The sequence below is a fragment of the Ochlerotatus camptorhynchus genome, unplaced genomic scaffold (genome assembly GCF_037179485.1).
Source record: "Ochlerotatus camptorhynchus isolate MF236.1 unplaced genomic scaffold, CSIRO-AGI_Acam_v1.1 ptg000251l, whole genome shotgun sequence".
Classification (NCBI taxonomy): domain Eukaryota; kingdom Metazoa; phylum Arthropoda; class Insecta; order Diptera; family Culicidae; genus Ochlerotatus; species Ochlerotatus camptorhynchus.
This window is the reverse complement of record NW_027040741.1, coordinates 5,027,998-5,050,841: the sequence shown is the minus strand read 5'-3', so window position 1 is coordinate 5,050,841 and position 22,844 is coordinate 5,027,998. Positions and strand designations below refer to the sequence as shown.

General features: G+C 39.3%; 1 long non-coding RNA gene across 1 annotated transcript in view; it reads left to right on the top strand.

The window, feature by feature from the left end:
• LOC135704933 (uncharacterized) overlaps nucleotides 1-19,970 on the top strand; it is a 77,932-nt gene extending 57,962 nt beyond the window's left edge. Inside the window, exons 2-3 of the long non-coding RNA XR_010517811.1 lie at nucleotides 19,098-19,327; nucleotides 19,620-19,970. This is a non-coding gene — a long non-coding RNA (uncharacterized LOC135704933). The remainder of the gene's footprint in view (nucleotides 1-19,097; nucleotides 19,328-19,619) is intronic.
• Nucleotides 19,971-22,844: the final 2,874 nt, after the last annotated feature.

The following is a 22,844-nucleotide window of genomic DNA, read 5'->3' as shown; positions in this document are numbered from 1 at the left end:
CCATCCACGAATGTGACCAGGCTACGAATGTGACGACTTTGAACTTTCCTTCATGTCTCCTTCCTCCCTCAACCAACCATCTCATCAAGCTACGAATGTGACGGCTTTGAACTTTCTTCCCTGCCTCCTTCCACCTTCAACCAACCATCCCATCATGGGTTACCAACTCGTTAAGAGAGGTCGCAAAGCTTCGGCCAAAGTTGAAACAAAAGTAATCGAATAGAATGGAAAATTTAAGCAAGCTTACGCCATGCCTCACCATGCCTTCTCGCCTACGCGTTCATTTCCACACTGTCTCTTATTACGACGCCATAAACCAATCTACCAAAGAACTCCGAAAACTGCCAACAAATTGGACCAAAAGGATCCTGCACAATGCCGCGCTGACTGGCGAAGGTGGAACACCGTGGCTAGGCTATGAAACGAGCGGGAGGGTTGCCCATTTTTAGTTGATTCGCTCTTGCTCGGTACTCTCGTTAGACCCAGAAACAATTTTAAAGAACATTAAATTTAAATTTATTTTAACCGTTTACGGGGGCACTCTGCTTTTCTTTGCGCCATTCCTAGCTTAAGCAGAGATGTAAGAGGAAGGCCTATGGTTGAATTGGCAAACCGAAACGGAGATAGTCTTATTAAACGAGAAAACTTACAATTGCATTGATGGAATCACGTTTTGTCATGCAATCGAATTACTTTTACCACTGTTGACAAGTTCAGAAGTTCAAGAATCTTTGCGGTTTGGAAAAAGAGAGTAGAAGGAATTGATGTCTCATTGAATAGCCACACATGCAACTGCTTTGGAGGAAACGTTTCGGAATTTAGTCGCGTGATTGGCTAACGATTTGCGTGGTAGACATTCTTCGAAGACGATTTTGTTTATTCGTTTTCATACTTATTCCAAAGAAAAGGATAGTCGACCCAACCCACGTTGGCATCGTTGTTGTGCCATCACTAATTGAATATTCAATCAAATTGAAATGACAGCGGTTAGCTTGTTTTCTCGATTCCTTAGCACAAAATACCAGTTAAATGATTCAGGGAATGTCAGAACTGGCGTTCGAATGGGACTACTTTCCACTTTCAAATCTTGGTGCAAAAACCAGTTTTACAGTTTTACGGAATATCGGTGATTTCTCTATAAATATTTCTTCTATATATGAACAAATTCCCAAGTTTTGTTCTTACTACAATGATATAATGTAGAAATACTATTGCGTAAAATGCGCATAATTATTAATAGTTTTAATTAAAAGTGATTGTCACCATACATTCTCAGGTTGGATTCCACCAGCCCAAACGATTGAACGTGGTACCCCAGTTGAGAAGCTTTGTTTATTGTCTGAACTGTTTTTGAGAATAGACGTTCTGAACTTCAAGTTGGGATGGAACATATTTAATCGATGCTCTGTTGGCTTGGTGGTCTATATACACTAAAATAAATTCAACTCTTCCTATGAAAATTTAAATATTTGTACAATTATCAAAGCCAATTAATCGATTCGCAGATAATCGAGACATTGAATAATCGATTAAAAATTAATCGATTATTTTAACATAAAATCGATAAGCTCGAATAATCGAGTAGTAATCGGACATCAGTATGAAAAACAACCAGACACAGACGTAAATCGGTCCAGGGAAATGGAATAGCTGCACTACCGTCGTGAGTCGTGAACGCTTATAGCAGCGTCATTTATTAATGAAATTCAATTTTAATTACTCCATTTTATTCAGGTTTAATGTAAGATTTTTTTGGTAAAAATATTCTAGTTGGTTATTAATAGTTAATTATTGAAAATTGTTCAAAATGTTTAGCCGTAATAAACCAATCACGTGCTCGATCGCTATGATTACATGAGATCAGAGAGACGAGCTGGTACCACTCAATGATATTGAGTATTTTTGTCTGCTTTATCTATTCATTCATCTACATCAGCAAAATACAGAAAAAAGGAGGGACATAGAATGTTAATGTAAATGCTTAAGTAATGGATCGTTTGACTGCCGAGTGATGTTCGTTGCGTTGTGCACTGAAAACGAATCTAACTCAGAGAGTGAGTTACTTATACGCTTTTAAAAATTTCCACTACCAGGGTGGCCAGCAAACCGGGAAAACCGGCAATACCGGGAAATATCCAGGAATTTGAAAAGCAACCGGGAAAACCGGGAAAACCCCGGAATTCGACGAGAGAACCGGGAAAAATAAATTAACCATACCATTTTTTACACCAGAATTTCAGAATAAACCATTAAAACAGAGTGATCCTTTACCAAATGAATGTCTTGCTCTATTTGCTGCATAATTTTCTTCAGTTTCCCGTCTTATTGTTTTGAAAATTTAATCACTCAGCAATATTGCTAATTGATTTTTGTCGTTTCAATTTCAGATTTAAAGTGCATAGTGCTTAAAAGAAAATATTGAAGATGCTGGACTTTGGAAACAAATATTTGTGAAAACCGAAATTGAATTATTCTTTTCCGGGGTTTTAGTTTTTCAAATTTCTCATGATATGAATTGCAGAATAAACTTGGAATTCTGCTTTGAATTATCATGGAATTCTTCTGAAATTAACCAGAAAACACTCCGCGTAATAATTACCGTTGAATTATTTTTGGAATTTACTGGAAACCCCTTCTAAGAATTTAATTTGAATCCTTCTTAGAATTCCCTTGAACCTATTCGGAAACTTGGATTCCTTTAAAAACCTTTTCAAAAATTTCTTTAAACTCTATTCAAAACAGTAGAAATCTTTCGAAATGTTATTTAGAAACGCTTTAGAGTATTTTAAAGATTTTTTTTTTTCTAATTATCAGCAAATGTTTTGCAATTAATGTTGTTGAAGTTCTGCGATAAATCTTTCGGACTAGGTTTGAAATTATTGCCAGAACACTCTTAGAACTCAGTTTCTTGTTGAATTCTGATGATAATTCTCTTGGAATTCTTTAAATTCATCTGTCCTTTTCCTATCGATTTAAAGTTTTGTTTTTCACAACTCCTTGTGACATCTTCTAAATTTACCTAAAAATTTAATTTAGAACTTGCATTCTTCTCCACAGAAATCCCTTCAAATTCATCTAACAATTTCTAAGGACTCTAATTCTGGACTTCTGCTCAGAACTTCTCCTTCGAAAACTGTGTGAGAATCCTTCTTAATATTTGTTCGAAATCAACACTTTGAATTCTTTTAAATTTTACTAAAAATTCCAAGCTTTGTCCGCAAGATTCTATAGATTGTTCTGTAATTTGTTATAACCCTTAAAATGCTTCCAAGTCTCAGAGCGTGACAATTATGACTCCACGACTCATAGGTTTTTTTTTCAAATCTATGATCTTGAAATTGTTTCAAAATCTCACATTCTAATTATTTTTTCTCCAAATCTTGCATCACCAAGATTTTTATTAATCACAAATGTTGAAGAAAAGTTCTAGTTTCAGACTCTACACAAATTTCAAAGCCCCAGAATCTTGGGAATCTCCATAAATCACATTTTTTTTATCCTTTCAGTAAATTCCTTCCAGCTTTTTGTTGAATATTAATAACGGGGAAATTTTTAAGATTTAAACCGGGAAAACCAGGAAAACCGGGAATTTCAAAATGAAAATTCGCTGGTCACCCTGCACTACCTACAAAAGCAGACACGCTCCCTCTAAAATGCAATCGAACAATGTATAAGAACAATCTTCAACTGGAACGTACTCACCAAATAAATATATCCGGGAGCGCATACATCACATGCTTCCACGCTTCATTTTTAAACAATTCCTCCTCCAGCGATTCCAACCACACAATAACTAGATATCACTTTTCATTTTCAAATCACTCTCTGCAAAAAAGCAATGCACATCACAAAAACCTAACAATAGATCAATGCGGTCGAGTCACACCGGCAACAAAGGGAAGCGAGAGCACACCAAGCACCCAAGCTACAGGGGTGAAACATCAGCACAAACCTTTCCAAATAAAAATATCGCGCTCGGGACACAACAAATCAAATACGAGCACCGAAAAACTCCACGCCAGCACAAAAAAAGCTCAAACTAAAAAAAGTAGAAGGGTCTGTGCCTAGGGGCACGAACGGAAGATTGACATAGGACCACTAGTGGACGGAACAAATGTGAACATTTAGTTCTTTTAATTGATTAATCATCAATTAACTTAACTCTTCCCGTTTTTTATTTGTAAGCGTATCAAATTTGTAGTTTTTATTTCAAAGAGAAAGTTGATGAAGATAATCCAAGGGACTGTCAACTTGAGTATTTTCGATTCATCTACCCGACTTTAAAAGGTGTATTCTGAATTTTTTGTTATTTATTAATTTTTAAGTTTTATGCATTTCGGTATTAACGAGTATTCAATTAACCCCTCACAGAATTTCCTTCCAAATTATATGAATGGGGCGGGGCAGAAAGTATCGTTTGTGCAGAATATGTAAAAAAAAGAGGGACTTCGATAGATTGAACTCGTAAGAGCTCATTTTCTCACAAATTTGATTTTATTGGCTTTCTTGGGACTGAATATACACCCAAAGCGAATTATTCTCACTTCTCCCAAATTCTATATGGATTTTTAACACTTCCTACCAGCGTGTTCTGGAAAATGGTCGGACGATGAATAATCTCACCAATACATTCGGGCCTACAATTCCACACCTTCTATAGAGACCAGGTTGAGCCTTGATAGCTAGCTGCTTGCGGGAACTGATGACCTTGACAAATGTCCAAATAATACTCTTAACCAATTTTTGGTGGTCCTGAAAAGGACCGTTTTGTAGTGATGGTTGAGTAATGCTGAGCTGAACACGACGAGCTACTGATTCCGATCCTAGCATAGCGGTGGGACTTCTTCCTCCTTCTCTATGGTTGCTCATATGAGCTCTGCAGCTCGCTGCTTGCAGGCAGCCTTTCGTTGTTGTTGTTGAAAGCACTTCTGCTGCTGCTGCTGCTACTACTACTGCTGCTGCGGTGATAATTTTGATCTCCGTTGCAACAGTTGGACATTTGGTATTTTTCAATAGTGACCTATTGAAAATTAACTAAGTGTTCACCTTAGTAGATTGGTAGATAAATTTCCAATCGTTTGGCTTGTATGGAATTAAAATCTATCTGCTATTGGTCGAAACCTGACCTCTATTCGTAATGCTGTGCATTTTGGTTTTTTGAAATTGCGCCGGGAAATACCAGATGGCGATTTGTTTTCTATGATAACTCCTTACTTGAAAACAGGCAAAAACTCACACACAGGCTGCGTTTTCATGGTATACAGTGTGATAATTCAATAATCAATAAATTATCTCAACATTTAGTGGCAAACCATTCATACATTTTGGTAACATACAAAAAATTCTATAATCCACATTAAATTTCATATATAAGCGCCAAATGAAACAATCTTTTCGACGTCACTACAAGGGTGATTGATTAAACTAAAGAAACGAATCGTGCGGAATGAAAGCCAAGGAAAACTTAACCAATATATTCAGGCCTACAATTCCACACCTTCTATAGAGACCAGGTTGAGCCTTGATAGCTAGCTGCTTGCGGGAACTGATGACCTTGACCAATGTCCAAATAATACTCTTTAACAAATTTTTGGTGGCCCTGAAAAGGACCGTTTTGTAGTGATGGTTGAGTAATTCTGAGCTGGGTGTTCAACACGGATGAGGCTGTCGAGCTGTATGTCGTTTGGAGCGAGGGTGACACGTATGGCATAGATGACCTACCCGCAGCGACTCACGAAGAGCTACTGATTCCGATCCATAGCATAGCGGTGCAGCTTCTTCCTCCTTTGATGGTTGCTTATGTGGGCTCTGCAGCGAGCTTGCTGGCAGCTATTCGTTGTTACTGGAGAACAATTTTCAACGCCACACGCCGAAAGCACTGCTACTGCTGCTACTGCTGCTACTAATTTCGACGACCGAACAGCACCACACAGTGGTGTGGTCGTTGAGAGCGTGTGGTTCTGAGTATGGCGATGAGTGTGCAAATTATTACGTAATTCCATCCTCCCTATTCGCACGCGCCCGAGGATCGGAGGCGAATGCCGCTTCGACTTGTTTCGTCTACTTACTACTCTCTGACGACTGTGCTGGAGAAGCAGCATATGCATGTAGGTAATTGGTGCATTCGTTAGTTAATTCGACGCTTTTGGACAATGCTGGACATTTACCAGTTTTTCAATAGTTTTTTGTTAAAAATCAACATTCGGAAGCATTGTTATCGATGCGTAGCCATATTTCTGTTCGATTGGTGATAAAATTATTGAAATTGCACCAGGGGCAGCTGAGTTATTAACGTTCAAAATCTTTCTTAATTTGTTGCATGTTCCATTTTCGGTTTTCACAAAGTGTACCCCCATATAGAAATCAAAGACCTAGTCCTACGTCAAAAAAGCCTGCTGCGAAGCAAAAACACAACCGCTCTCAAAGCAAACTCTATGTGATACCGAAGGCACTATAAAGATAAAATGACAAGGTCTGGCGCTAGAAAAAAAAACTCTTATGTTATTTCTTACCACTGTGCCTTGGAAGTCTTCTATAAAAAAATCATGCAGTTTACCGCATTTTTCCCTGGGAATTTCTTAGAATTGCCTCAAAATTCTCGTCACAATTTTTAAAGAGCGTTTTACAGACACATAAACAGTACATACAATTTATCATTCCAAAATAAGATTTTTTTTCTATGCATGTCTATGTTCATGGTTATGTTCAAATCTGGGATCGTGGAAGTCAAGAATCATAAATATTTCTTTGTGTCGCTGAGCTTTTAACAATCGTCTCTGCCTCCCTCTGACAATGGCCATGCTTCTCTTTCGAAGGAGAGATTAGTCGCCTTAGAAAATCCCATCCACCTCGGCTGAGATTAAATCAAAACTAAATAACCAACTGATGGCACCGCTAGTTGAGTCGTAAGCCCAGTGTGTCTCGTTGGGATTGTTCTGAATCGAAAAAAATGTATGGGCACGTATTTCTTAGAAAGGGAAGTGAAACCGTTGGTCCCGGCCCATGTGTTGATGGGTTGTGGAAGCCACCTTCCTAGTACTCGATTAACCAACTGGCAAATCGGCACTAGTCGGTTATTGGCACTAGGTTGCGGATCAGAAACCGACGATAAAAAAAAGTGTTAAAATCAACCCATTTTTACCACAGAGCCAGCTGCGGAATGTTTGTGCTGTCTTAGTAATAAATGCATGAATTTATTTCATTTTCGAATTATATACCAAATTATAAACTCGTATAATCAAATTGACAAAATATCATTACCACATAAATTTGTTTTAAAGTGGTCTGTCCAAAAAAGTCATGCAGCAAAAATCCATTTTCACAACATTGATCGCAAAGCTAATATTTGCTTAACTCCATTTGTCAGAGGCAATCTCTACGCTACTCTGGCCAGTGGTGGGTATATTTACGATCAAATTATACTATTTTAAACTGAGCTCGTTCACCCAACTCACACCAAATACATATTTCGAATTGTGCTCACTCGAGGCAACCAAAACCATAGATATTAAAATTTTACTAGCGCTCGTCATTTTCCTTCTACTAGGGGAGTACACTAAATCGCCTGCCCTTCTCCCTTCCTTTCTTCCAAAGATGATTCTGAAGCGGTAAGTAGCACAAAAGTTCCGCTCCTTTACTGTGGACCTCCCGGAGCCGCTTTGGCGCCAGTTCCAATGTCGTGCTGTCCCGTTTGCCGTTACTGTTACTGTTACGAAGCATATCTCGCTATCCGTTTCGTCTCACTATCTAAGTGCAGCTTCCCTACGAATAACGTCCTGTTCGTTTCACTACCACGCCAGCACAAGAGAACGCAATCCAAGATTTATGTTGGTACAATACTTGTTAGCGAATTTCTTAATTTTATCTTTCGCTGGATGCTGGATGACTGCTTCTGTGATAAGGGTAATGTACCGATAGTTGGACCTACCACTTTTTTCCGTATTTCGTTTGACATGTCCACTCATAATCAATTTCAATCGAGGTATGGAATCCTTAGCACGGTAAAATACCGCGAATTTACCTTAAATCTTGGAGGCAGTGGAGCAAATACGTTGAAACGGCAAATGTCACAAGACTGGAAGATTCAGAACCTTATCCACTAGCGCAAAAGTGGTTTGCCTGAAGGGTAAGAGATGTTGCATTAATTTCTGAAAAGTGAAGAACGAATAACTCATTTGAATATGCTCTTCGAGAAGGAGCACACCATTCGGGACGAAATGCCTAAATTCTTTTTATCGGTTTATGTTGAAAAAGTGTGCAGCATTTTACATATTTGAACGGGTTTAATTACAGCTCCGCCAGGTCCGCTCACACCATAAACAATCTCATAGAAGTCTGAAATGTAAGGTAGATTGTAGAGGTATTATGGGATAAAGCGGCTGCAATGAATGTAAAACCATTTTCGCAGGAGTATAATAAACGAGTTTCAAAAATGACCAAAAAAGTCTACTGTGGAACAGAGTTTTGTGTGAATGTTCGCTTATTCACAGCAGTTGCCACGGTCAGTAGCTTTATTTCAATTATTTTCTCGCTGAACTTATTAACACTCCTATTAAAACAATCATTCCCTTGAGTGGGCAGCACTCATTTGTAATAGCATCTTTTTCACTCCGCTCTTGCAGGACACAGACGTGGACGAAGCACAGTCCAGCAATAAATAAACGAACGAAATCCCTCCCGTAGTTTTGCCAAAGTAGCCTTTGTAAAGAACGGATGCGATGGGCAGTTACAAAAATGTTCTGAGCGAAAAAAAAATAACGCAACACTCGGAAAATATGCACCACCCCTGAAAGAAAAGCGGCAGTAAGAACGCTCGACGCTAAGCAACTTATTTCTCGAGTGGCTGAAGTTTAATTTCACCAGTTGTAATCCTTTTTTTTTTCGCCATCCTACCGTTTCTCGTTCCGATTTATTCTGAGTATTTTTTCATCGGAAAGCCTTGGGAGTGGAACGAAAGTATGTAGCATTTTTAAAGTTTTTTGTTTTGTTTTGTGCAATGTACATTTCTTAACATATTTTCATACTTTTAATTTTGAACGAGTCCGGCGTATTTTTTTTTTATTTCTAAAAGATAAAATATACGGTATGAAACAAACCGGAGGCTTCTTAAGAAGGAAGGGAGTAGGTATCTAAGCGGAGATAGAAAAATCAGGCAAAAATATATTCATTTTAGCCACGTGATGATGCGGGAATTGATTTGAGTGCGTTTTCGTTTCTTCCTGTGTTCGGAAAACTCAATATATCAAATCTCATGCATGAGTTTTAGATAATAAAATTCAACTCCACAATACCATCCCGTAGGCCATTGTTAAGCACCTTTCCGAAGGTGGGAAAGCTTAATCTCATGCTGTAGATCAACATGGGAGACCAAGACAGTGGCCCGCATTCTTGTCATTCATTTTTCAGCCACGTCATAATACGTTTATATAAAGGCGCTGTCATCAGGTGTGATACCGGCGGGTTTTGCCACATTTTTTTGTTTTTTATTGCTTTATTAGAGAGATTTTTAGCCGTTGGCTAGTTCATCTCTATAAAATAGGAGGCCCCAGATGGGGGTTCTGCCTGCAAATTTTGTTACGGAGTTGGCTTACAATTCACATGTACTCAAATAGAAGCAATTACAACAGAAACTTACAATACAGGCAACGAGAAAAAAAAAAACAATCTGGTACCGTAAAACGGGGTATCTTTGATAATGCGGGTAACTTTGATAGTGTAATATAAAGATTAAATTTACACGCTGCGCTTTTTATAGCTTAGAAATATTGGTTCCATATTGTAGCTTAGGGTGTTTCCGTTGATATCGTATATAGTTTATATGTAGTATGTGTTACATATTCTACAAACATATTAAAAAACTATTTTCGTATTTGTCGCCTGTTTGAAAAAGCACTGAAACCATCACTTAGGAAATGTATTTCCAATATAGCCATCACAAATTCAATGTTGTATTCTTATTGCCTATGATGTTTTCAGATTATATACTCATTCAAAGTTTCATATTTAAAGAACTAAAATGTTTGAGTTTCACGATTTTTTTTTTCTACATTCATCGAGCATTATCAAAGTAACCCCAAATCAAAATACTGATATTCGGTCACAAAACTAAACAAATAGTACAAATGCTTTAATCCCCGTTTAACAAATTACTAACGAATTAACTCTTGGATCCTCAGTACTTGTTTTAAAAATATAAAATTTGAAAAATATTCATAGCTGCAAAAATATTTAGTATATACTTTAAAAAATTATCAATGTTACCCCGTTTTACGGTACATCAAAGTTATGTAGGGTTTTGAAAGAGATCGGAGCTCCACCGTTGGATGGGTAATCCCCCGTCCGGCAGAGATGTCCCGTCAGCCAATAGAAAGTTAAGAGGACCTAAATGTTGTTGTATAGTCCAGCGTCCTTGAGGAAATAAATAACTGTTGCTATAGTGGAAGGTTCGTCGCCCAGTATGTCCCTAATGCTGTTGGGAAGTGCGTACTGCTCCCGTAGTTGTTGGTATTGCGGACACAAGCATAGGATGTATTCCACAGATGCAGTGGTCCCGCAAACGTAGCACATTCTGTTGAACTGCGTCCCACCAAAACTATGTGAGATCCTTGTATGGCCTGTCCTAAGACGAGAAACCACCTTCTGGTCCCGTAGTTTTGACATATCCTTCCACTTGCTTGTCGTTCTTTTGATTCTTCGGATGAAGAAGGATTAGGATTGGCACCACTCTGCTTCCCAGGCTTCCCACATTTTGCTGACTATCCATCGCTTTATGTTCTGTAGTGGCACTCCGTCGGTGTAACGGGGGCCAGCTGGTCCAGACCCTGCCAGGCTGTCGGCTTCGCTGTATGCTGGGATACCGCAGTGCCCAGGGATCCAGAAAACACCGTGTTCGGAGGTATGGCCTCCACAATACCCTGTATCCAGGGGTGAGTCAGGGTCTCCGATGTAAGGGCTTGTATCACGCTGTACGAATCGGATAGCACCAGTATGGGCCGGTCCGAGGGTGTTGTAACGGCAACAAAGATGGCCGCAGCTTCGCTGGAGAAAACCGAGCATTGTGGCGGTAGGCTGCTACTCATCGGTGCTGAAATTCCTAATACTCCAATTCCGACCCCGGCTTGGGAAAGCGATCCGTCCGTTTATATGTGGGCATGGGTTGGGTAGTCCGAGCCTAGCAGTTCGGCTACTGTTCTCTTCAGCGCAGAGTTATCTCCAGCCTTGAACCTGCTCTTTATCCGACTCTCGATTATTGGTGGAGGTATGCGCCAACTTTTGTCTCCGTACCAGTGGACCTTGGTCACTGGGGGGAACTCCCCTCATCGAGGAGAAAGATCCTGTCATTTCCGGAGGTCATTGCGGTAAATGCAGCGGCTTTTGTTGCAATTGCTGCAGTTATACGATGGCGGAAGGGCAGAATACCAAGGGACCGGCACGCAGCCATCTTTTCGTAGGCAGCATAAAAAAGTTAAAACAAAGCAATCAAAGCTAGGCCCACGGTTATGCTCGCTACGGCTACTTGTTATTAGTAGAGATAGGGGTGCCACTTCCCTGCATTATACCCGCTTCATGCATGCGGCATCGGCGGGCGTTGACGGAAGAAGACCGGAGACAATCCGGGTTTGCCACAATTCACTCTTAAATTGGACGATGCTAGTTGGATTAAATAATGTACATTCTATCTCTATTCGGAACATTTTAGGGAAACGACTAAAAAGTGCACTTTTCAATTGCGTGACCTACTTTCATTGTTTTTAATTCAATTTTTTTCCTTTATTTGTTGTCCGGCGTCCTTGTTTTCCGTGCTGAGCACCAATCCTACCGACGCCATGAAGGCAGCTTCCAGACTTGGACCCTACCTATCAACCCATGAACTCATTAAACGGGGACCAACGGCTTTACTTCCCTGAACGGCGTGATCAGAGATGTTATGCCTCAGAACATCCCAGCGGCGCCGACTGGGATTGAACCCAGGCCTGCTGGGGTGAGAAGCAATCACGCATACCACTACACCACCGGCGCCGCTAGTCATTCAATAGCTATCATTGAACGAATAACCAAAAATACCTATATTGTAGTTGGTATTATAAACAATTTATCATTTCTTTATTTAACGTCGGTCTCTGTTCCGCAATCTATTTCGATTGCCATCCATTGACGGGAATCAAATGTGCAGGCAGCTTCCACACTGCGTAGGATATCGCACCCATTCAACACAAATGGGCCGGGACCAACGGCTTTACTTCCATTCCGAAGGAAGAATAAACCCACCGTCCTAGGCTTGGATTAAACCCAGACCCATTGGGGTGAGAAAGCAGTCACATTTACCACTACACCACCAGCACCGACTGAAAAAAAAAATTATGTAACGCTTCATTTTCGAAAAAGGTGAATACTTCCGTTATGGATGTGTGTCCTGTTATGTGTTCGGTTGTTGCATTTGGGAATACCATCTACCATAACAGGGTGCGTTGGGATGTTCATTTATTTATTTATTTATTTGTCAATCGGAGACTAGATTATTTATTTATTTATTCGATTATCGGATCTAGTGATACGCAGAGTTTTTAAATATATTCGCAATTTTGCCTTTGACATATTAAGGTCGATCATTTTGCAATGTTTGTTTTAGGCAGACATTATCTGATTAAGCGAATTTCCAAACCTACGACTAGATGCCTCCCTTCAGAGGACGGCTTGAGTGTGGTAAAAATCGATATAACACATCGTTGGTACATGACCAAATCGTTGATCAAATCTTTTTGCCAGTAGTGGCATGCATACCTCACCATCATGCTTGGCATACACAGTTTTGGTCACGAACTGCTCGTTTGCTAATAACTTTGCAAACCGTTGACGAAACTGAATCGAGAAAGAAAACATGATTCATCATGTTTGCAAAATTGGCGTGGTTTGATTGTTTCTCCCGGACCAGAAATTTGTGGCATCGCGAGTGAAATTTCTGTTTATTTACGCGGTGATGAGAAGTGCGCTGAACTATTGTCAGGGTTTTGAGATGTGCATTGCTTTTGTGCACTTGAAAAAGAAAAGCGAAGAAAAGTGATATTTGGTTGTTGTGTGGTTGGAGTGGAGGGAAAAAAAATATGCGTGGAAGCATCGGGAATGCGCTCCCGGGTGAAGTGATTTGGTGAGAACGTTCCAGTTGAAAATTGTTGACAAGTGTATTTGTGGTGATGCAAATTATGGTTTAGATGACGCATGACTTCAAACATTTTGTGTATCCAAATAAAACATATTACATACTAAATACGCACAGGGCATCGTCTGCTGACCATTGCCGCGGGTATATCGTGGGAGTCCCAGGTACCCGGTTCAAGCTTTAGTTGGCGGCGGTGGCTCTTCTTGACCTTCTACCCCCTGAGTAGTTAGTGTGAATAAGGGCGTCTATGTGATGTTTTGCTGTACCTGTTGTGGACATTTAGTGCATCCTGTTCCCTTAACTTGTTGAGGACACCCTGTCTTGCCTCAAAAGTTACCCTTTTTGAAGTACTAGTCTTCACAACATAAAGGGCACCATTACGGAGCATGAGATTTGATCAAATTATTCGCAGTTCTACTTGTCCAACGCCCCCGGCTGGGTGAGGGATAGAGGATGACACACACACACACAACTTTGCAAACCGTTGACGAAACATAGTTCTTTTTGAAGCAGTAGATAGAAAAGAGTTTAAGCTAGTTAAAGATACGTAAAAAAACAGTAGACTTTAATTCTAGTAATAAACTGTATTTGTTTTTGCATTGTAAAAATGAAGTAAGAAATGCTCACTGCACTCGGACTTTAAGTGAAAAAAAATTATTGGTGTTGATCAAGCATGGGAAAAATCGTTCCATTTTGCATTCTCAACTCACTCACACGCGAACAACATCAGAAACGAACAGCAGCTTGTGCGAGCCGCACTGATTTCGTTCGTATTCGCATTGCTTCTATTTTCTTCGATGAATGCAGAATTGAGCAAAACAGACAGCTGAGCGTAACATGAATGATTCTGAGTGTAGTAGTGTGGATAATTCCTCTCTTATTATTTTTTCCATGCTGACGCTGAGCCTTTTACGATTGCATTCTGCTGAGTGAGCTGAATGAGAATTTTGCAGAAAGAATCACTTTTTATTTTCTAGCTTTAACCATACATTGACACATTTAAATCGCTATTAATATCGAGAAAACTGTTATACTGTAACACATTAACATAAGCGTCACGCAAATAACTTAAAACTGCTGTGGCCAATTCAACTGATTTAAATAGGTGAGCCAAAAACTATCTGACTAGGCTATTTAAATCGTTAGCATTCGAATTTTACGCATTCAATATGGTTCTCCCTCACTAGAGAAAATTGTTCGGCTGCCTTCCAGTTTATCCTTCTTTCCTTCTACTGCTGTCAGTTCTGAGTCGAGCTGCAGAGTCACTTGGTAGGAAGAATTTACACTCGTTCGGCAATCTGTTTTTAGGCGAGGATGGCTATTTTGATTCTGTGGTGCTCGCGCGAGTGAATGAATTTTCCCATGCTTGGTGTTGATTCAAATGTTCAGATTTACCTACTCTTTACATATCTATAGTAAACTATGATCCTAATCTATCAATTAATTTGATAAAAACAAATTTCAGCAACTGAGTGAAAAGTTATTAACAAATGAGCAGTTTGTGTACAACTGTGCATGTCAAGCATGCTCACCATCTCTCTCCAATGGGGGAGTTTGGTAAGAAAGATGATCAACCCGATTCGTACCTTCCTCAAAGTTGTCGTTGCTCGCTTTCTTCTCTCTATATACAATTTTCACACTGCCGTTCTCTAACGGAACTTTCAACTCAATACTTAATTAATTAATTAATTTATCTTTATTAGGGAGGCTTTCAGCCTTGGGCTGGTTCGCCTCCAAAAACTCTATACTTTCATCTCCTCGTCTATCGTATAAAAATGACAATTTTTGTCTGTTATTTGAAATTAGCATCTTCAACTATAGAGAAATATTACTTTTAGGCTGATTTCGTGGGAATATGATGCGGGGGGTTAAATATGTAGAATAAACCTCCCCATTTTGTTTATTTGTAGTTATAAGCAAAAGTTGACGTTGTTATTTCAACCAATACTAATAGTAATCAGACCTTCGATCATATGCTTGCCTACAAGTGAATTTTAGGGAAGAAAGAAAATTCGATAAGTAACGATGGGTCTGGTCAGGAACTTGATGATTGTTTGTAGAGGGAGTTCGGATTGTTATGCAATTGTCTGTATCTGGTAGGGGGATATTGTAGCTTCTCACTGGTAGTAGCTTATTAACCATCGACTGCATTAACCATATGAATTATCGCGTATCACTGTTGTTCATTACATACCAAGTGAAAACATAATCATATTTTGTAATGAAGTGTTGTGGTGTTAAGATGCTCGATGACCCTGGAGGTATCATTTTTGCCTACTGAGTAGAAAATCATGGGTTCAATCCCAAGCTCTCCCACAATAGGATAAAGATTTTTGTTATAAAGTAATCAAATTTCATCTTCTCATCTCTATCATTTTTTTTTTTCTTTCAAATACGTGTAGATCGATCCTACTGAGTAGAAGATCATGGGTTTACTTCCAATCTCCTAAATAAAAACATTACAATGCACAGTGGTGGCAAGGGTATCAAAACACGCGCTTTTTTATTTACGCTGAAATGGTTGATTAAAGGTACTAGATGTCTGCTGAGAAGTTTCTCGGGTTACAACACTCCTTTTTATGGTAAAAGAAAATTTAAGATTAATCCACCTAAAAGTGAGATGCATTTTTTTTAATTTTCATGAGATACAAAACAATTGTGTTCAGCAAAGCCGTAGGGAACATTACTGTGAACAACTTTGCTCAAGACTATAACTTTCTAGCTCTTGTAACTGCTGAGATATAAAGATTATTTTTGTGGAGACACCGTTAAAATCAGTTTTGTATCTGTTACTTTGTCTACAATGTTTCTACATGTTTGGCATGTTCTACAAAGATGTTAGAAATATCAAATTACAAATATCTTTTCAAATACTGCAAATTTCTATCAATAATATTTGAAAAGTTATTTGCATTTTTTGGTTGAAAATTACCCAACTTCCAATACCAATAACTTATTAACGGGCAAAAATGAGCAATTGAAAGTACAAGAAAATGCAATAAAATGGTGAAGAAACCAGACCGCCCTCACGTGCCCCTTAACCGAAATACTTGCGTTGAAACTTGTCATTTTTCAGAATTTTAAATGGCGATTTTGTGAAATCACGGGACTGCTATCGAGTAGGTGTGAAAAGAAGCTTTCAAATGGATAACCAAGTAACCTGGGTTTCCAGTGACTAACAAAATAACTCGGGATCAAAACGTGGAATAACACACAGCCAATACGTCAATCTATCGATGCAATACAATATTGGAGGCGATGGCATCAGGTAGTAAATCATATGAATACTTGGATAAATGTGTATTCAACTAATAAGTCTTATACTATTATCAGGCTATGAAATTAACTGCGAGAGTTCAGAAAGCTACGGAATAGAAACGGCTCGTAAACTAGTCGATCTATATCCATGGTACATATAAGGGGCGAAAGTGATTTCTTCGTTTCAAATACCCATTGGGCAACTATCTGAAGAGGCAAAGAAAGGCAGAAACAAAGATACCAAGCAATTCAGAACCCACCACACAAGAAAGTTTTACAGAGAAGCCACGAATACAGATCTTCTTCACCGTCTTCTGGAATCCTCCGATCCGTTAATTTCCAACATGAGGGAACTACCGAAAAACAAAAGTGAGGTGTGCTCCGGAGATGCTCTGCAACTTTTGGCCATCACAGATGACAACGGCGAGAACAGTGATATCGACGAAGAGGAAACTGCAAGCACTCTTGGAGATTCGTACCGTATGCGTGAAAATGTTTGCACCATTGAGTAATGTCAAAATTAATAAAAATATCAAAAGTTTCTTTTTCGAGGTTTTTTTTTATTTATTCAAAGGGGGGATGTTTCTCAGAGTCTTCCACTATGTCAATAATCGATCGAGTTTCCACTTGCTGCAACTACGGCCTCCACACGCTTCCGGAATGCACGGCAGGTTCTAATAATGTAGTCTGGATCCATTTATCTCCAGGTACGGGTCAATGTTTGTCTGAGGTACTCGGGTGGCGTTTAGAACAGGCCCTGGCCTTCGTGACGCGCCATATTGAGTAATCCTGCGGATTAAGATCGGGGCTGGATGGCGGCCACATATCCTTCGCCCAGAACGGAAGATGTTCCTGCAACCACTTCTGAGTGCGATTCGAGGTGTGGCACGGATCCCCATCTTGTTGATACACAACATTTGGCTTCGGACCGTACTGTTATTTGATCCACGGAAGAACATACAAACTTAAAATCGCAATGTAGACCTCCGTGTTGACCTTGTCGCCTTCGGGAATGAACACCGGGTCCATTTTTTTTGCCATCGGAAGCCACCAATCCAAACACCATAACGCTAGCAGGATGCTTGGTCAGATACACGTTCTTGTGCTCGTCGGACACGTCTTTTACTGGAAGAGAACTAATATAACGGTCGGTACTGGAATTTTATACGGGATCGACGGTAAACATGCTCTCGTCGGTGAACAGGATTACCGGATTTTTTCGCTTAAGGAAATTAGATTTTCTTGCATCGTTCGACTCGTAGCTCCCGGATGCGGTTGGTTACCATGTGAGTTATTTTTTCGTGCCCTCGACTTCGACCCGCAATCTTCCTTTAAGATCTTCCGTGCCGTAAAGTCACTGATCTCGTGTTCCTTTGCCATTTTCCTTATTGAACGCACTGGATTCACCCGAATCTTCCTTTTGATAGCAGCGATAACCCTCGGAACCCGAGCTGACCTCGGATGACCTGTGGCCACCTTCTCGGACAGTTGTCTTATCTTTTCTCGGTCTAAAATCATTTTGACGGTCCACCAGGATACTCCCACGGCGATTGAAATGTTTTTTTTGCGACATTTGCGCGGGGGACAAATCACGAATACGCTGCCACGACGACAAACAAAAACTATTAAAGGGAGACAAAAGACAAAGGAATTAAGTTCTTATACTAGACATTTGAAGAAACACATAAACCGACTGCATATAGCAGATATCGCGAGTTACCAACACGTCTCTGATAAGAACATAGGGTTGCCTTCCTTGGGCCTCTAGGGTATTCAAAAGTCGCTCTCTGGCGGCGTCATTATCCGTACATTGCCAAACTGCGTGATCGATGACATCGTAACCGTTTCCACACCGACAGATGTTGCTGTCCACGAGGTTTATTCCATTGAGATGAGCATCTAGCGAGTAGTGGTTGGACATAAGTCTACTCATCACGCGAATGAAGTCACGACTTAAGTCCAAGCTTTTAAACCACGCTCTCGAAGAAACATTAGGAATAATTGAATGTAATCACCGTCCAAGATTTCCATTGTCCCAATCTGCCAACTCGAAAGGGTACTCTGACGCACTAAATGGTAAAATTCATCGTGTGAAATTTGCCTGTCATAAAATTCACCTTCCTGTGCGCCCACCTTTGCGAGAGAGTCAGCCTTCTCATTGCCTGGGATTGAGCAATGTGAGGGGACCCATACAAAGGTAATCATATATGATCTTTCGACACTCATCTGCTCCCTTATCTTTGAAAGGAAATAAGATGAGTGCCTACTTGGTTTCATCGACCGAATAGCCTCAATCGAACTGAGACTATCCGAGAAGATGAAGTAATGGTCTGTGGGCATGTTGGAAATCATCCCCAATGCAAAGTTGATTGCTGCCAGCTCAGCAACAAAAACGGAACAAGGTTCCTGGAGTTTGCGGAAGGCGCTAGAGTTTTCATTGAAGATACCGAAGCCAGTGGATCCACTGAGACGAGACCCGTCTGTAAAATATCTGTTTAAGCAATTGACGTGTTGGTACTTTCAGGAAAAATACGTTGAATAATAATAGGTCGAAGTTGATCGGGAATAATCAATGTTATATTGTATAGAATCGAATGCTTCTATATGTGTGAATTGTCAAGTACTGTATCTAATAAAAGCATACATAAACCATTACATTTTAAAATTCTCTTTCTTGTTACAGATAAACACTCATTCAACAAGCCACCATCAAGTGCAGGATATTAAATGAAAAGAACTTACTATCCTCTCGGCAAATTGAGATTTCGGAACAAAATGAACAGAGAAATTATGGCAAAAATTGCTAATCCCTTCCAGCAGCACTGCCAACGGATTACACGAAGCAGCACCAACGGCTTCGAATCTCTTGCCTAAGTGGACATTTAGTGTGAGGCGTGGAAAGTGTAAAAAAAAGTAAGCACAGCAAATTGGTACTTCTGCTGCAAATATGTGAGCATGAAAGCAACCAGGAACTGGAAGTAAAAGAAAATAGAGCTTTTTGTGACGTTCGCGTTCCGCATTCTACAGGAAGATTCAATTTACAACCATGCGGAAGAGCACTTCATTCTAGTGGATAATTGCTTTTTAATTGCATGCAGGTTTTCTGCTTGAATATTTTAAATTGAAAGAATAGTCAGTTTTTTATATGAGTTGTTAAAAACATTTCAATTATAGAAGATATTTTTATTTTCTAATTTATTTCCAGAAAACAATTTCACGTGCAAAGGATAATTGAAGTGGTTGTTAAGTGAAAATATTATCCAGCTTCATTGTATTGGCTAGAGTGAAACAACCAAGGGAAGAAAGTGGGAGCAAAATGTGTGTGACATCGAACGGATCGATTTTTCTCGAAACCGCAATCAACGACAGCGGCACCATCAAAAGCACTCAGACCAATAAGCAGAATAGTTTTAACAGCAGCCAGATGACTTCAGTTGATTGCTTTTCGCGATTCGTCCCTTTTCGGTATGGACGTCAACGAATCTTTGATTTGGTCAACTGCTGTCTGTTGCTGTTGGTCCTGCTAGTGCCAACGACAGATGCGGCAATTTCTAATAGAGGTGAGTAGCATCTTTGGTTCTTCAGTCAGTAGCTTAACAAAATTCAACTGAAAATTGGATTCATTGAAGTTTTTTTTACTGTTAATTCGTTATGCGACCCACACACGGTCAGATTTGTTTTACAGTATGATTCTGAGACGGTAATATGCAGAATGTAACTTATTTCAGCATTGTAATATTCCCAAAATGAAAACATCAAATGTATCACTGATTTTGACGCGAATGAATCAATTCTACGTATTACTGAACTTCAGTTCAAATGCTGCTAATCAATGTCTATAAATACGCATGGTATGAATATTTACACCCATTTTTCACAAACTAAATTAGCACTCTCAACGAATTCTTATTTACTCTACCTGTGTGTAGTGTGAAAAAAGGTAGAGATAAAGTATATTTTTTCAGCAAAAACCGTACGTAGCATGAACATAAAAGCAAAGAACTCATTTCTCTCCAAAATTAATGACATGATATCATCGACAAGCCGGCCTGACACCTCCTAGAAGCTTCATTCGTTCGAAATACTACACACTTAGAAATACCTAATCTTACAGGTGACGGAATCCATCTTTGACATAAAGGATGAGACGTAAACAAACATGTCATGTAAGTGCTCAAAGACTGAAAAGTTCGAAAGTACTTTTGATTGAGCTGAATTTTGTGTCTATTATGACTCAATTTTATGTCAAAATAGACGCTCGTATATGTCAGTCTCAGAGCACCTAAATTTACATTAATTTTTCTAAGTGTGTACTTTCTATGCACGAATAATTTTGTGAAAAATATCCTCAATTTCTATGTTCCTTCTCATGTAACTTCAAATAAATAAGTTCGGTGATTAATGTCATCCTCACTATTGAAAAGTATGCTTGTCAGTTTTTAAACTTTGATAACTTGTATCTTCTGCTATTCATCAATTTAGACTGAAATAACAGCAAGAGTAGCTGCATCTGGTTAACACATATTTTAAATAGGAGAAAGTCAATCTTCTTCTTATTGGCCACCGGAAAGACCATAGTGTAGTGGGAGCAAAACCTCTCATAAACTGTCCGCGTGGAATGTTGCTCCATAGACGAATGTTCATTAAGAAAAAAAAAAACTTCAAAATCATCAACTTCCGTCCGACAGCAAAAAGGTGCAATGAAAAGAATAAAACACCACCCGATCTGCCAAGCTGCCGCTGACAGTTATTGATGGTTATTATTAATATTTCCTCCCTTTCCAACCAGTAAAAAAATCACAATTTCTTCTCTTCTATTTTCCACCTCACGAACGTTGAAGTTCATTTTTCTTACAACCCGGAAAGTTCGGTAAAACGTAATCCAAACCAGGAACCACATTATATTCTTCTGCCTTCCACCAATGTTCATCGAGTTGGAATAGATTCTCGACGAAGAAAATTGTAGCCCGGATAATAATTCAACCGAAACTTGTCATAGCTTGCAACCGTAGTTTTGGCACAACCTCCCATCCCATCCCGTAAGTGTTGCCACATTCTCCCTCACCAATTTAGGCAACGATAGATGACGATATTGGAAAAGTTTACTCAGAAAGAAGATCTTGTCGGACTACTTCCGGAAAATTGACGTTTGGTCATGGGCGTTCAGTAGCATGTCCACGGGCTCATGTAGATTGAGCTAATGAGAGAGTCGTCTCCCTCTCTGGGTACCCGACGCTGAGACGGTATCGTCCGAGAAAACATAAACAAACTTTGCCGATCCGGAACGGAACCAAATGAGCTTCGGTTTATTACTCGGATGTGAAGAAACTGGTGGAATTGGATCCAGAGACAAGCGCAAAATCTGAACCGGCGAACAAATTCTTCCTAATTGGATTAGCCGTCTGTTTGGGTGGGTGGATGGTTTGGTGGGACGTTTTCGTTTTTTCTTTTACTATCCACCACGGAAGACACAAGGCCTACATTTCCATTATTAATAATTTGTGTATTAATCTTTGATCGGATATAAAGCGAGCGAAGTTCGATGAAAGATTTATTATGACGATTATATTGCTTGCTGGAAGAATGGCGAAACATAAGCTAAGAAGTTATTTTTTAGCTTGACTTGATTGATTAATTCAATTAGACTGATTTCTGTTATACGATGGCCTTGTGCGGTATGTGATGAAGGAAGTTGGGAAAATTAAATTAATTGTTATGCTTAATTGGATTCAGGTTAAAATAATGAATTATTGTAGGCAATTTTAAATTATATCTGAGAAATGGAATCAGCTATTCAAAGGATCTTATGCTTATATAATGTTGCTTTAGAAATGCGCACCGTAATACGAGTTTATTTCTTGATTTGTTTTCTTTCGATCTTACTTTCCGTACTGAATACCAATGCTACCGATACCAGGAAGACATTCCTGGCACTTGCAGCACACAACTTCCTCAAGATTTCCTGAAGTGAATGGAGCATAAAGCTTGCTTTTTCCTAGCCCTTAATGTTGTTAATTTTGTTGTTGGATTTAATTTTCATTTTGATTACTTGAGCTGGTTCAATTCCAAGTAAATTTGTTTTTGATCTGATCCAGTCTGCGTATGAAATTAATTGCTCAAAGGAGATTCATGAGCAGTGGGATCAAGAGATTGTCCTTTTCTTTTGTGTTCTGGGGCCATGGTGGCAAAAGTAAGTTTCTCCAAATCGTCTTCCAAGCAGTTTACGAATCTGAAGCATCGAAGAGATTTTAAGATTTTAAACATAATTACCTCAAAAAAAGATCAAAGATAAATATTTAAATGGGAATTTATATTTTTTCTCCAAATCGGTTTCCAAACAGGATTACTTTAAGAATTCCAAGGACCGAAGAGGAATGTTTCTAATCAATGGAGGATTACCACAGGTAGAGTCCAAACAAGAAGCAAAGAG